General features: G+C 42.0%; 1 protein-coding gene across 1 annotated transcript in view; it reads left to right on the forward strand.

The window, feature by feature from the left end:
- Rhoa (ras homolog family member A) overlaps window positions 1-13832 on the forward strand; it is a 41470-nt gene that overhangs the window by 683 nt on the left and 26955 nt on the right. The window contains exon 2 of the mRNA XM_008853186.3: window positions 3831-3907. The gene's annotated coding sequence lies outside the window, so the exon portion shown is untranslated. The remainder of the gene's footprint in view (window positions 1-3830; window positions 3908-13832) is intronic.

Here is a 13832-nt window from a genome sequence, read left to right on the forward strand (position 1 = left end):
TGTGCCGGGTTGGGCGGGGGCCCCCGACCGGCCCGCAGCCGCTGCCTGGGTAGCCTGCCACTGAAGCGCGCGTGGCTGTCGGAGTTGTTGTCGGCTAGAAACTCTTTCCAACTCCATTTTGCCTTCTACATGTAACGTGGAACATTAATCACCGTTTTATACCGAGTGAAGATAGGCTCTGGGTAGATTTTCGTTTTTCAAGGCAGTAGTTTTGGGGATTGTGTAAGTAAAAGATTGTTTTTTGAAATCTTAGATGTTAAGATTGTGTTGAGCGGGGGGGTATTTTTCAGTTAAAAATTTAAAAAATAATTTAGCGAAGTTGCTTCAAAATAGGAGCAGTTCGCTCTACTCAACGTTGCTACATTAACTAGGAATCACTGAAGCATCTGTCCCCAGTTACTGATGGATTCGGTTTACAGGTCGTTTCCGTGAAATTGCACTACTTGTACCCAAACAACAACAACAAAAAGTCATGTTTAATAGTGGAAAATTGGCATCCTTTTTTTGGCCCAGAGTTGGTTTTACTTGTATTTTTTTTTAGTAGTTCTTACTAAAAAATCTTTGTTCGTTATTTTTGTCTTCTGACATTCTTTTGAAATAAAGTTTATTGTAGGTGTGTAATCAGATTATGTTCCCCTGCCAAACTGAAGGGAAGGGGAGAAAACTCATAGTTTAGGATGTTGGATGTGAATTTTCAGCCACCTAGTGTCATATACCCAAATGTGTATGTGTATTATGTAGATGATTTTTCATGTTCCACATTGGTAGTTTGGAGATACTGTTTTGAGCATTTGGGACAAGTCAATGTAATTTGAACTAAAAATACAAGACTAATGTCTTTTTGAAGCAGGGTCTCCCTGTAGCCCCAGCTGTCCTGGAATTCACTATGTAGACCCCAGGCTGGCCTTGAACGCACAGACATCCGCCTGCCTCTGCCTCCCAAGTGCTGGGACTACAGGCGTGCGCCGCCATGCCCCGCTAAGACTAGTTCTTAATAGTGAAGGATCTCTGAGAAGTTATCTTGAGGGCATGTCTACTTATGTAGAGCAATGATGGCTCTTAGGGGCATAGAAAAAAAAAAAACAAAAAAAACCCCAACAACTCCAGTTCCATATTTTTGTTTTCTTGGTGCTGGGAGTTAAACCCAGGGTTTGAGGCATACTGAGCAGGTGTCTTACCAGGGAGCTTCATTCCTGCCCTACAACTTCTAATCAACTAATTTTTCATGGATATAGGGTTCTGGCTCGAAAAGAATCTTCAGGATTTGCAGAGCAATCCCATTTGCAGATGTGGAAATGACCTCAGGGACTTCTGTTTTCTTAAAGTTTATTTAGTGCTCTGCAGAGAACAGCGGGCATGATAGTAACAGAAGAACCACCTGCCTGAGACTTAAAAAAAAATGGAGACAAGGTCTGACTGTATCCCTAGAACTTGCTGTGTAGACAGGCTAGCCTCTAATTTTCATAATCCTCTTGCTTTTGCCTTCTGAGTGCTAGGATCACTGGATGGGCACCACTTGGCTTGGTGAGACTTAATTTTTGAAGGTCCTATGTCTAGTTAGACTAGAACTGGTTTTTCTATATTCTCGATGTGCTCTCAAATATAGCTAGCACAGGAATTCCAGTTTAGTCTTCTCCTTTTATATCTTGCAGATTGTGCTTATTTTAGAAGACTGATCAGTCCATTTGCCAAACAGATTTCAATTTTCTGTGCAAGTGGTTGGGAGATAGATGAATGTCCTTGGTCCCTTTCTAGCTCAGTCTTGGCTTTAGGTGTCTTGTCTTAATCTTCTTGAAGGCCCAGCTTCTGATGGGAGGCTCCCAGTTCACTGTTGTAAAGGTCCAGCTAGAATGTTTCAGGTCTTTGACTTGATTTAAAGTGAGTGAGGAGAATCTGCATGCATCAGATAAACAGTGGTCTGTGCACACATGTGGTAGTGGTTTTGTTGGAGTATTTTCGTAGTCCTTACACTTTCTCGGTTATTGAGTTTTAAAAGTGTATCCTGGTCATTTGGGGGTGTAAGTTACTAGAAGGGTGTTGGATCTTCAGGTGTTTCTTGTCTGGGGTGGAGTCTGAAGTGGTAAGAGGAAGAACTTGAGTGTTAAACTATGGATCTTCCTAGTTGTACTAGAGAGCCAAGAGATTACGTTAACTTTGTGAGAAGACTGATGTTCCAACTTCTTAGAGAACTAATTTGAAATGGGTGGATTTTTGTAGACAGTACAATAGTTATGTATAAATTATGCATAATTACTTAATTAAAAAATTGGAAGTGGGTGAGATGACATATACTTGTAATCCCAGTACTTCAGAGGCTGAGGCAGGATTGTTGATTCCAGGCTAGCCTGGGCTGCATAGCAAGATCCTGTCTCAAGAAAAAAAATGTTCCTAATAATGTCCTCTTTTTATGCTCCTGTCCAGTGGAACTCAGTTGTTAACACCTACAAAGTAATATAACTCTTAATTTATTTTGTGGTACTGGGAATTGAACCCAGCTTTGATTCTGGGCAAGTGTTCTACTACTTAGCTATACTATTAGCCTGTACTTTTTTTTTTATTATTTTAATTTTTTTGGTCTTTTTGAGACAGAATCTCCCTGTAGCCCCAGCTGTCCTGGAACTCACTATGTAGACCACGCTAGCCTCGAACTCACAGAGATCTGCCTGCCTCTGCCTCCCGAGTGCTGGGATTAAAAGTGTGCGCCACCACATCTGGCTTTTTTAAATTTTTAAAAAATATTTCATTTTTATTTTATGTGTATGAATGTATTGCCTGCATGTATGTGAGTGCACCCATGTCGCGCAGTGCTGTGGAAATCAGAAGAGGGCTTCGGATTCCCCTGGGACTGGAGTTAAGGATGATTTGTAGCTGCCATATGGGTGCTGGGGATCGAAAATGGGTACTCTGCAAGAGCTGTCAGTGCTCTAAGACCTGTATTAAACAGGAAATGTAGGGCCTTAAGGGACATTTGCTTAGTATGTATACAGCTCTGAATTGGTCCCTTAGCACCTAAATATTAAATAAAATATAAAGAGAAAATTAAATTTGCAATAAAGCAAGTCATTAAAATGTTTACTGTAGTCGGGGTAGTAGGGTATAGATAATCATTGTAAAATTCTTCTTTGTCTTTAAAGATTTTTGTCATAAGGCCAGTGAGATGGCTCTGTGGGTAGAGGCATCTGCCTCCAAGACTGACCACTTAAATTTGATTCTGAGGACACATGATGGAAAGAACCAATTTCTTTCTTTTTTTTTCTTTTAAGAATCAACTTCTGAAAGTCATCCTCTTAACATCTATACATGTGCCATGGCATGTGTTCCTCCAAGAATAAATAAATGTAAGGGATTAAAAGATAAACATTTTTATAATGAAGCACTGAGAATAGGGCTGGTTAGGTTGGCTGAGCAAGTAAAGGCACTTGCCCCCCACCAAGCCTGATGACCTGAGTTTGATCCCTGGGACCCACATGGTGCAAGGAGAGAACTGACTCTTATAAGCTCTCCAGTGAACTCCACACACCTAAAATCAATAGGGGCTGGAGAGATGGCTCAGTGGTTAAGAGCACTGGCTGCTCTTACAGAGGACCTTGGTTTGGTTCCCAGCACCCACATGGCAGCTAACAGCCATCCTTAACTCCATTTCCAAGGGATCTGGCATCCTCTTCTATTTTTTTTTTTTTATTTTTGGTCCAGGGTTTCAATCTCACAGATCTGCCTGCCTTTGCCTCCTGAGTGCTAGGCCTAAAGGCATGTGCCACCATGCTCAACTGCTGTCTTTTTCTTATCCTTATAAAATGAATAGATATAATTCTTATTTCTTATTTTTATAGTGTTGCATCTGAGAAGTTCCAGGTACTTTGTACAAGCTCTGTCGTGGAAGCTGTGTGCTTTCTAGCACATTTGTAAGGTATGTAAAGAGAAATTTGGTTTTTTTCTTCCTCATGGAAGAGAAATCATTATTAATATAAATTCTGAGGAAGTGTGGTTGGTATTTATTATTACTATTAATGAGTCCTAATCTTGAAGGCATTAAAATTTCTATTTATTTACTTTGGGTTGGTGGGTGTGGCATGTATGTGGGGTTCAGAGGACAACTTCGGAAGTCATTTCTCTCCTTCCACTATGTGGATCTTGGGGATTGAGCTGAGGTCATAGGGCTTGGCAACAAGCACCTTTACTCACTGAGTCATCTCATTGCTCCATTTTTATTTTACATTTGTTTATTGATTGGTGTATGTGTGTGTTTGAATGTGAATGTGAAGGTGTGCTTATATAGGTCAGAGGACAACTTATTGGACTCTGTTCTCTCCTTCCACCATTTGGGTCTTCTGAATCTGACTCAGGTGGCCAGGCTGCTGAGTAGCAAGAGCTTTAATCCATGGAACCATCTTGCTAGCTGGCTCCCCATCCTCTTTCTTTTCTTTTCCCTTCCTCCATCCCTTCCCTTCCTCTCTCCCTTTCTTCCTTTTTTTTTTTTTTTTTTTTTTTTTTTGAGATAGGATCTTGTATAGACCAGACTACCCTTGAACCTCATGATCATTCTGCCTCAGCCTAGCTACCTGGCTACAAGTTTCTTAGTTGATAATCTGATTAGTTATCATGTACAAAGTATCATTTAGTCACCTTTTCTTTTCTCCTTTGGTCTGAGTGCATTCTGTGTATGGAAAAGTAAATTCTTAAAGGGTTCATTTAGAACTTCTGGAAAACATCTGAAGAAAACAATAGTTCTTAGCCTTTTTATTTACCTTTTTTTTGTTTTGTTTTGCTTTTTTTTAAAGACTATTTCATTATTTGAGTACTGATTAGCCTTGAACTCAGAGATCTGCCTGCCTCTGCCTCCTGAATGCTGGGATTAAAGGAGTGGGGCACCATGCCTGGTTACTTTCTTTTTTTTTTTTTTGGTCTTTTTGAGACAGGGTCTCCCTGTAGCCCCAGCTGACCTGGAACTCACTATGTAGAACAGGCTGGCTTTGAACTCACAAAGATCTGCCTGCCTCTGCCTCCCAAGTGCTGGGACTAAAGGCATGTGCCACCATGCCCAGCTGAGCGCCACTTTTTAAAACTTTTTATTTTTGCTGTTTTTGGTTTTTGAGACAGGGTCTCCTTGCAGGCATGGCTGGCCTGGATCTCACTGTGTGGACCAGGCTAGCCTCCATCTCACAGAGATCTCCCTGCCTATGCTGGAATTGCAGGTGTGCCACACGTACCTGGTTACTTTTTTTAAGAAAATTATTTTTATTTTATGTGTATATTGTGTGCATGTATGTAAGTGCACCCAAGACATGCAGTGCCCTTGGAGGTCAGAAGAGGGTGTCGGATTCCCCTGGAACTGGAGTTATGAATGGTTGGTAGCCACCTTATGGATACTGGGAATTGAGCCTTGGGTCTTCTGCAAGAGCCTCCAATGTTCTTAATTGTTGAGCCATCGCTTCAGCCCCTGGTTACTTTTTTTCCCTTTTTTTGGAGCAATTTCTTCCTTCCTTCCTTCCTTCCTTCCTTCCTTCCTTCCTCCCTCCCTCCCTCCCTCCCTCCCTCCCTTTTTGAGACAGGGTCTCCCTGTAGCCTCAGCTGGCCTGGCGCTTGCTTTGTGGACCTTGTTGGCTTTGAACTCAGACATTTGCCTGCCTGTCTCCAGAGTGCTGGGATTAAAGGCCTGCGCCATCACACCCAGCACAGTTTCTAGTTAATTGCATTTATTTGTGTGGCTGCAGATACAATTGGGCCATGGTGTGTGAGTGGAGGTCAGAGAAAAACTTAAGGGAATTAGTTCTTTCCTTCTATCATATGGGTCCTGGGTTCTTGGTAACAAGTGCCTTTATCTGCTGAGTCATCTTGCCAGTTTGTTTACTTTCTGAGACAGGGTCTTACTAAGTCCATGCTGCCCTGATCTTGCCCCTACTTTATCATCTCCCGTGCTGGAATTACAGGTGATGTGCTATTATGCCCAGCTTTGGAGTTTTCAGTTCTAATAGGTGAGAGTGGTAATAAAACAAGAAATAGACATGCCTTGTTTTCTTTTTTTGGTCTTTTTGAAGCAGGGTCTCCCTGTAGCCCCAGCTGGCCTGGAACTTGCTATGTAGTCCAGGCTGGCCTTGAACTCAACAGAGATCCACCTGTTTCTGCCTTCCCAGTGCTGGGCCTAAAGGTGTGTGCCACCATACCTGGCATTTATTTCCCTTTTTAAAAGTTTTTTTTTTTTTTAATTTATTTGTATTTATGTGTATGAGTGTTTTTCCTGCATGCGTGCTAAGTGTACCTGTGTCATGCGGTACCCACGGAGGCCAGAAGAGGACATCAAATTCCCCTGCAACTATGGTTAAGGACAGTTGTTAGTCACCATGTGGGTGCTGATGAACCTGGATCTTCTGGAAGGGCAGCCAGTGCTCTTAACCGCTTAACCATTTATCCAACCCCAAAGTTTTCCATTTTTGAGATGGGGTTTTCCTATGTAACCCTTGCTGGTCTAGAACTTGCTGTATAGACCAGGCTGGTCTCAACTTTGTAGTGATCCTCCTGACTGCCTCATAAGTGCTAAGAATATAGGCCTACACCATCACAAACAGCTGTAGGTGGAGTTTAGAGAGCAGGCTGTAAAGAGTGGAAGAAGTAAGGTTATAGAGGCAGACAGTAGCCTTGTTTTGTAGACTAAGACCAGGCTGGCCTTGAATTCCACAAAGATCTGCCTACCTCTGCCTAGTGAGTGCTGAGATTAAAGGTGTGCACCACCACACCCAGCAGTGAAGGATTTTTCTAGCAGAGGAATGATGTAATCAAATTTTTATTTTTGTTTGCTGTATGTAGAATAGCCTATAAGAGGAGGTTGGGGGTATAGCTCAGCTCTAGTATGCTAGTTAAGGACCCATACTCCTCCTTCCCTTTGCCTGTCTCCCCACCCCACCCTGCTCTCCTCTCCCTGCCCTACCCCATTATTTGCCCTCTTTTCCTGGGCTTAAATTCTGGATCTTGATTTGATTTGCTAGACAAGCACTTTACCAGTGAGCTAATGCTGCAGCAGCCCCCGCCCATTTTGTGTTGTTTGATTTTTGTTTCTTTGAGACCAAGTCTCATGTAGCCCTAAGCTTTATGTTTTTGGGTGTTTTTTTCTAATTTATTATTTTTACGTGTATGAGTGTTTTGCCTGCATGTGTGTAAGTACACCTGTATCCTGCAATGCCCATGGAAGTCAGTAGAGGATGTTGGATCCCATGGAACTGGAGTTAGACAGTTGTTAGCCACCATGTGGGCGCTAGAACCAAACCCAGATCTTTTGCAAGAGCAGCCACTGTACTTAACCACAGAGCCAGCTCTGAAGCCCCTCCAGTTTTATCTTTTGAGACAGGGTGTCACTAAAGTGCTCAGGCAGGCCTTGAACATGATATCTTCCTGCTCATTTATTTATTTTTTTGGTCTTTTTGAGACAGGGTCTCCCTGTAGCCCCAGCTGTCCTGGAACTTACTATGTAGACCAGTCTAGCCTTGAACTCACAGAGATCCGCCTGCTTCCCAAGTGCTGGGATTAAAGGCATGCGCTACCACACCTGGCTATTTTTTTTTTTTTTTTAAATGTTATTTTTATTTTGTGTGTGTGAGTGTATTGCCTGCATGTAGGTAAGTGTACCGGTGTTGTGCAGTGCCTGCGGAGGTCAGAAGAGGCTGTTGGATTCCCTGGGACTGGAGTTACAGTTAGCTGCCATATGGGTGCTGGGATTCGAACCCATGTCTTCTGCAAGAACAACCAGTGTTCCTAACTGCTGAGCCATCTCTCCAGCCCCTATTTATTTTTATTTTATACGTGTGTGTATTGCCTGCATGTATATTAAGTGCACTGGTGTCATGCAATACAGAAGAGGGTGTCGGATCCCCTGGAACTGGAGTTATGGATGATTGTTAGCCACCACGTGGGTGCTGGGAAATTGAACCTGGGTCCTTTGCAAAAGCAGTCAGAGCCATCACTCCATCCCCCAATAAGAGAATCGTAGGGATATATTTCTTGCAGGGTATCAGAGCATGTTGTGTTTATATAGTGATTGTTTTATTTCATAGTGACAAAAATGGATTTTATTTTTATTGATTCTTCAATGTCAGTGTATCAAACAACCCAGGATCTCATGAATGCCAATAATCACTCTACTTATCTGTACCCCTGACCCCAAACTGAAAGTTGTAAATAAATTTCTCTACCGTCACCTGGCTGAATAAAAAACAAGCATTTTTGTTGGGGTTGTATTTGAGACAGGGTCTCACTTTGTAACCTTGACTGGCCTGGAGCTCACTGTGTAGACTAGATTGACCTAGAACTCACCTGCATCTGCCTTCCAGGTGCCAAGATTAAAGACCTGTGCCGCCACACCTGGCCCAGCAAGTGTTATCTTTGATATTTCTACTTGTCTTTTTTTCCATTTGTAAAAGTATGTTGGACTTCTGTTATGTTCTAGGGATTCTTTTTTAATTTGTATTTTAATTTTAGGTATATATGTGTTTGCATGTAAGTGCAGCCATACATGCAATTGTGGAGGTCAGAAGAGGGTGTTAGATTCTTTGGAACTGGAATTACAGATGATTGTTAGCTACCATGTAGGTCCTGGGGACTGAACCAGGATCCTGCAGGAGTAGCTAGTGTTCTTAACTGCTGAGCCATCTCTCCAGTCCCATGTTGTAGGATTTTAGTGTTTTTTATTAAAATCTATTTATTTATTTGGGGGGCAGTGCATGTGTCATGACTGCACTTACAGTCATGACAATTCCAGGCCTGGCTTCTGTCAGTGTGTAGGCCTGGTTGTTGGGACCAACCATGTAGAACAGGCAGGCCTGGAACTCACAAAGATCTGCTTGCCTCTGCTTTCCAAGTGCTAGGATTAAAGGCATGTGCTACCATACTCTGCTAAAGACTGATTTGGAATTTATAGCCATCCTCCTGGAGCCTCTGTCTCCTGAGTTCTTGGATTATAGGCATGTACTACCACACTGAGAGAAAATTCTCCATTTGTTTTTGTATTTTTTTGGGACAGGGCTGACTATGTAGAGCTCTTGCTGGTCTGAAATAATTTTGTTATTTTATGTGTATCAGGGTATTGCCTGCTTGTATATGTGTACCTGTGTTGTGCAGTGCCCATGTAAGACAGAAGATGTCAGATCCCTTGGGACTTGATTTACAGACAGTTGTTAGCTGCCATATGAGTGCTGGGAATTGAACCAAGGTCCTCTGCAAGAGCAGCCAGTGCTCTTAGCCACTGAACGATCTTTCTAGCCCCTTATTACTGTTTTTTTGAGACAGGGTCTTATTAGTTCAGGTTGGCCTCTTCCTAGTGTCTTCTTGCCTTGTCTTCGTATTGTTCAGCCTCCTGAGTGCTGGATTTAGGGGTTTGTACCACCACATGTTGCTCATACAGTTTTTTTGATTTGGCAGTTTTATAAGCCAGTGTTGTGTCTAAATTTCTATGGGAAAGTTCTTTCCTGGGTAATGTCTGTGGTTTAATTTTTCTGGTTAGCATAGGCTGTCCTCAAAGTGATTCGCTTGTCATAATCTCCCTGGTGCTAAAATTACAAGAGTATGTCACCTGGCCTGATTCTGTTTATCTTTTGGGTGTGAGTGTGCTTAGGCGAGCTCACTTGTATGTCTAGAGGGCAGAGATTGACATTGGGTATCTACCTCTATGACTCTCTACCTTATTTTTTTGAATTTATTTTTTTTAAATTTTATTATTTTATTTTATTTTGTGTGTATGCATGTGTTGCCTGCATGTAGGTAAGTGTACCCGTGTCGTGCAGTTCCCTCGGAGGTCAGAGGATGCTGTCAGATCCCCTGGGACTGGAGTTATGGACAGTTGTTAGCTGCCATGTGGGTGCTGGAATTCGAACCCAGGTCTTCTGCAAGAACAACCAGTGTTTGCTTGACATTTTGAGTATGCCGCGTACTGTTGAATTGTGCACTTGGTTGATTTTAAAATTAGGTGTTGTAGCACACACCTGTAATTCTAGCATTTGGTAGGCTGAGGTAGGAGGGTTTGAGGTCAGTCAAGGCTGCATAGGAAATACCAGGTCATGCAGAACTACATAGCAAAACCTTGTCTTCGAAGGCTGAAAATGGAGATGACTCTTTAGAAAGCTGGGCGAAACAGTGTCTGCTTACAATTCCAGCCCTGGGAAGGTAGAGATAGGATCCTGGGGGATTGCTGGCCAGCCAGCTTAGCCAAATGGGTTGGTGTTAGGTTCAGTGGAGGCAGAGGCAGACAGTCTGAGATTTGAGGCCAGCCTGGTCTATATATTGAGTCCCAGGCTAGCCAGGTCTATGTAGTGAGACCCTGTCTCAAAAAATAACCCCCCCCAAAGACGGATTGTAGAAGATGCCTCTTGCCTCCAGTGCTTACACACGTGCCTGCTCACACATGCACTCACATGAACACCCACACACAAAAGCATATATATACAGAAACAAATTATCAGGACTGAGGATACCACTCATTTGCTTGCCTAGCGTGCATAAAGTCCTGGGTTCAGTACCCAGTACTTCATAAAGTGGGTGTGGTGGTGCATGCCTATAATCTCAGCACTTAGAAAGTTGAAGCAGTTGAATCAGAAGTTCAAGGTCATCTTGGGATACATGAAACTTCATCTCAAAAAAAGTTGGCCTCATACAAGCTTAGTGGTTGGGCTCCCCAAAGACTGATATTCTGGATGTGTGCCACCTATCCAACAAAAGGTTAATTTTATATTATGTGAATTTCACCTCAGTTTTAAAAAAGGAAAACATACTAAATGTAGAATTTGAGCCTTTCCTCTAAGTTTTTCATTCAGTAAGTGTAGTATAGGTAGAATCCTTAGTTTATTCTTTACTTATTTTTTGAGACAGAATTTAACTCCAGCTCAAGCTGACCTGAACTCATGATGTAACCTAGGCTGGCCTTGAACTTGGCAGCAGTCTCTTGCTTCACCTTCCTAAGTGTGTTGAGATTACATACTCCACTGTGGTCTTTTGTTTGTTTGTTTTTAGTATTTATTTTGTGTGTGTGGAGGGGGGGTGGAAGTCAGAGGGAAGGCCTGTGGGACTATGTATTCCAGGCTGGCCTCAAACTCTTTACCAACCTCCCCATTATGAAGATTACAGGTGTACTTAGTTCTCTTTTCTTTATAAAGTCTGTGTGCCACAGGGCAAGGGAAATAAGTTGCTCAGTAAAGTGCTGCTCAAAAAGACCTTAGTCCATTCAGTTTTCGGCACCCACATAAAAAACCCGGTGTAGTGGCACATTTTTGTAATCCTAGCACTGGGAAGGTAGAGACTTGAAGTTCCCTGGGGCTTGCTGATCTGCCAGCCTCCCCAAATTGTTGACCTCAAGGACTCAATAAGAGATCCCGTTTAAAAACAAGGTGGCTGGCTCCGGAAGAATGACAGCTGTAGTTGACCTCTGGCCTCTGCATGCACCCATGGACATAAAAATAAATTACAGCTGGGTATGGTGACAAATGCCTTTAATCCCAACACTTGGGAGGCAGAAGCAGGCAGATGTATGTGAGTTTGAGACTAGCATGGTCTACATAGTGAGTTCTAGGCCAACTGGGGCTACAGAGACACCCTGTCTCAAAAAGAAAAAAACAAAACAAAAAACTCAAAAAACACCACCGTTTTTGCATATTTTCACATTTAAGGTTTGTTTACTTCTAAAGATTTGTTTGCTCAGAGTTAGATGGTTCACTGGTTAAGAGCACTTGCTATGTAAGCATGAAGACGAGTTCAAATATGTAGCACCCATGTAAAAAAACCAAGTGTGGTTGTATATACCTGTAACACACCCCGCCCCCAGCATTGGGAGGTAGAGATAGGTGAATCTGGGGAACTCAGTGGTCAACCAGCCTAGCCAAAACAGTTTGCTTCCAGGTCAGTCAGAGACCCTGTCTCAAGGCGGCAGAGAGCACTAGAGGAAAACATCCTCTAGCATGCATACACACATTTGTTCAATAATTTGTACACCACTTGTTGTGTACTTAAGCTTGTCCAACAATGGTGAATAAGACAGGTAATATTCTTACGTTACGGGTTTTGGCAAGAAGAAACCTTGGAAGAACATGATATGTGAGGCTTAGAAAATTGGGAGGTGTGGAAGAAAGAGCGCCAGAAGGGCTTGATTAAGTTAGGGGCTCAGGTTAGGCCTTGGAAACGTGGCCTTAGTCCTAAGCATAAGGTTAGATGGGTATTTCTTCAGTAGAGGAAAGATGTTTTATTTTGTTGAGGATGGTTCCATGCTTTGGGTTTTATAATTTCAGAAATTAGTGTCTTAGGATTTATAATTATTTTCTTGTCTGCAGTATAACAATCCACTCAGATAACAGCCAAGGTATTTTTGTATGGCTTGCATTGATTGACATTACTGCTGCTTATAAAAGTAATGTTGGAAAATCCCAGGTTAAGAAGAAGTGGTTTTTTAAATTTATTTTTATTTTAATTAATTTATTTTTTTGGTCTTTTTGAGACAGGGTCTCCCTGTAGCCCCAGCTGTCCTGGAACTCACCATGTAGACCAGGCTGGCCTTGAACTCACAGAGATCACCTGCCTCTGCCTCCAGAGTGCTGGGATTAAAGGCATGCGCCACCACCCCCGGCTATTTTTATTTTTATTTTTTTATATGTATGCATGTATTGCCTGCATGTAGGTAAGTGCACCTGTGACGTGCAATGCCTAGGAGGACAGAAGAGGCTGTCAGAGAAGAGTTATGGACAGTTGTTAGCTTCCATGTGTGTGCTGGGATTCAAACCCAGGTCTTCTGCAAGAACAGCCAGTGTTCTTAACCGCTTAGCCATCTCTCCAGCCCTAGAAGTGTTTAATGTATACCAGGCTCTTAATGAAATTCACATGGTTTATATGTGTTAGTTTTCCATGAAAAATTTCAGGTTTAGTTCCTAGACAACTTTTGCACTTGTAATAGTCATCAATTATAATATAAATTTGTAATTTGGAGAAAAACTTAAGACATGTTCAAGTTTCACCTTACATATTTGAGATATGTGGTCTCAAAATTATAAAATGAGATAGTGTCAACAGGATGAGTAGTATGAACTCAGTTTGTAATGTTATATACTCTGTTCATTGTTTCACTTTTTTTTTTGTGGTGCTAATGCTAAAACCTTTGGTTTTACACATAAGCAAGGGAAGAGCTCTACCACTGGCTTAGCTACATCCCCACCCTTATTATTGAGCCCTTGGAAAATGAGATTCTGTATTTTGTTTAGTGCCCAAGTGTCTAGAAACGGTAGAAAACTTGGCTATAATCGTCACTGTTTCTTCTGCATAATTAGCCTTTTGAAGATACATGAGGTAAAATTATAATTATCTTAAGTATGCTGGATTAGTCATTTTTAAAGCTATAGTTATTTTATCTTCATGGAAATTTATTCATTATCTTTCCAAAATACTATAAACATCTTGATCCTTCAGAAGCATAGAAATTCAGATGAATTATTTCCACTTCTGTTTCTTTGCTGGAAAACTGTTTTGTGCCTGCTTATGAATGCTTGGTTAATAAATGTCTTCATAATGCATTCATTACTAACTAGTAGCACCACCTCAGATGTCTTTGGTGACTTTTTATATGCCAAAAGTAAGCTAAAAATTGTGCAAGAGGTAGCTATGCTGTTATTGTTGGGAGGTAGTCTCTAGTAAGTCATCAAAAATTATCAAGTTAATTTAGGTTGTAGAAGAGCCAGGGTGTGGTGCTGCATGCCTGTAATCCTAGTACTTAAGAGGTAGAGATGGGAAGATCAGGAGGTCAGGGCATGCAGCACCCATGTAAAAAACCAAGTGTGGTTGTACATACCTGTAAACGGGGGGGGGGGGGGGGGGGG

This window comes from Nannospalax galili, unplaced genomic scaffold (genome assembly GCF_000622305.1).
Source record: "Nannospalax galili isolate Female #2095 unplaced genomic scaffold, S.galili_v1.0 scaffold786, whole genome shotgun sequence".
NCBI lineage: Eukaryota > Metazoa > Chordata > Mammalia > Rodentia > Spalacidae > Nannospalax > Nannospalax galili.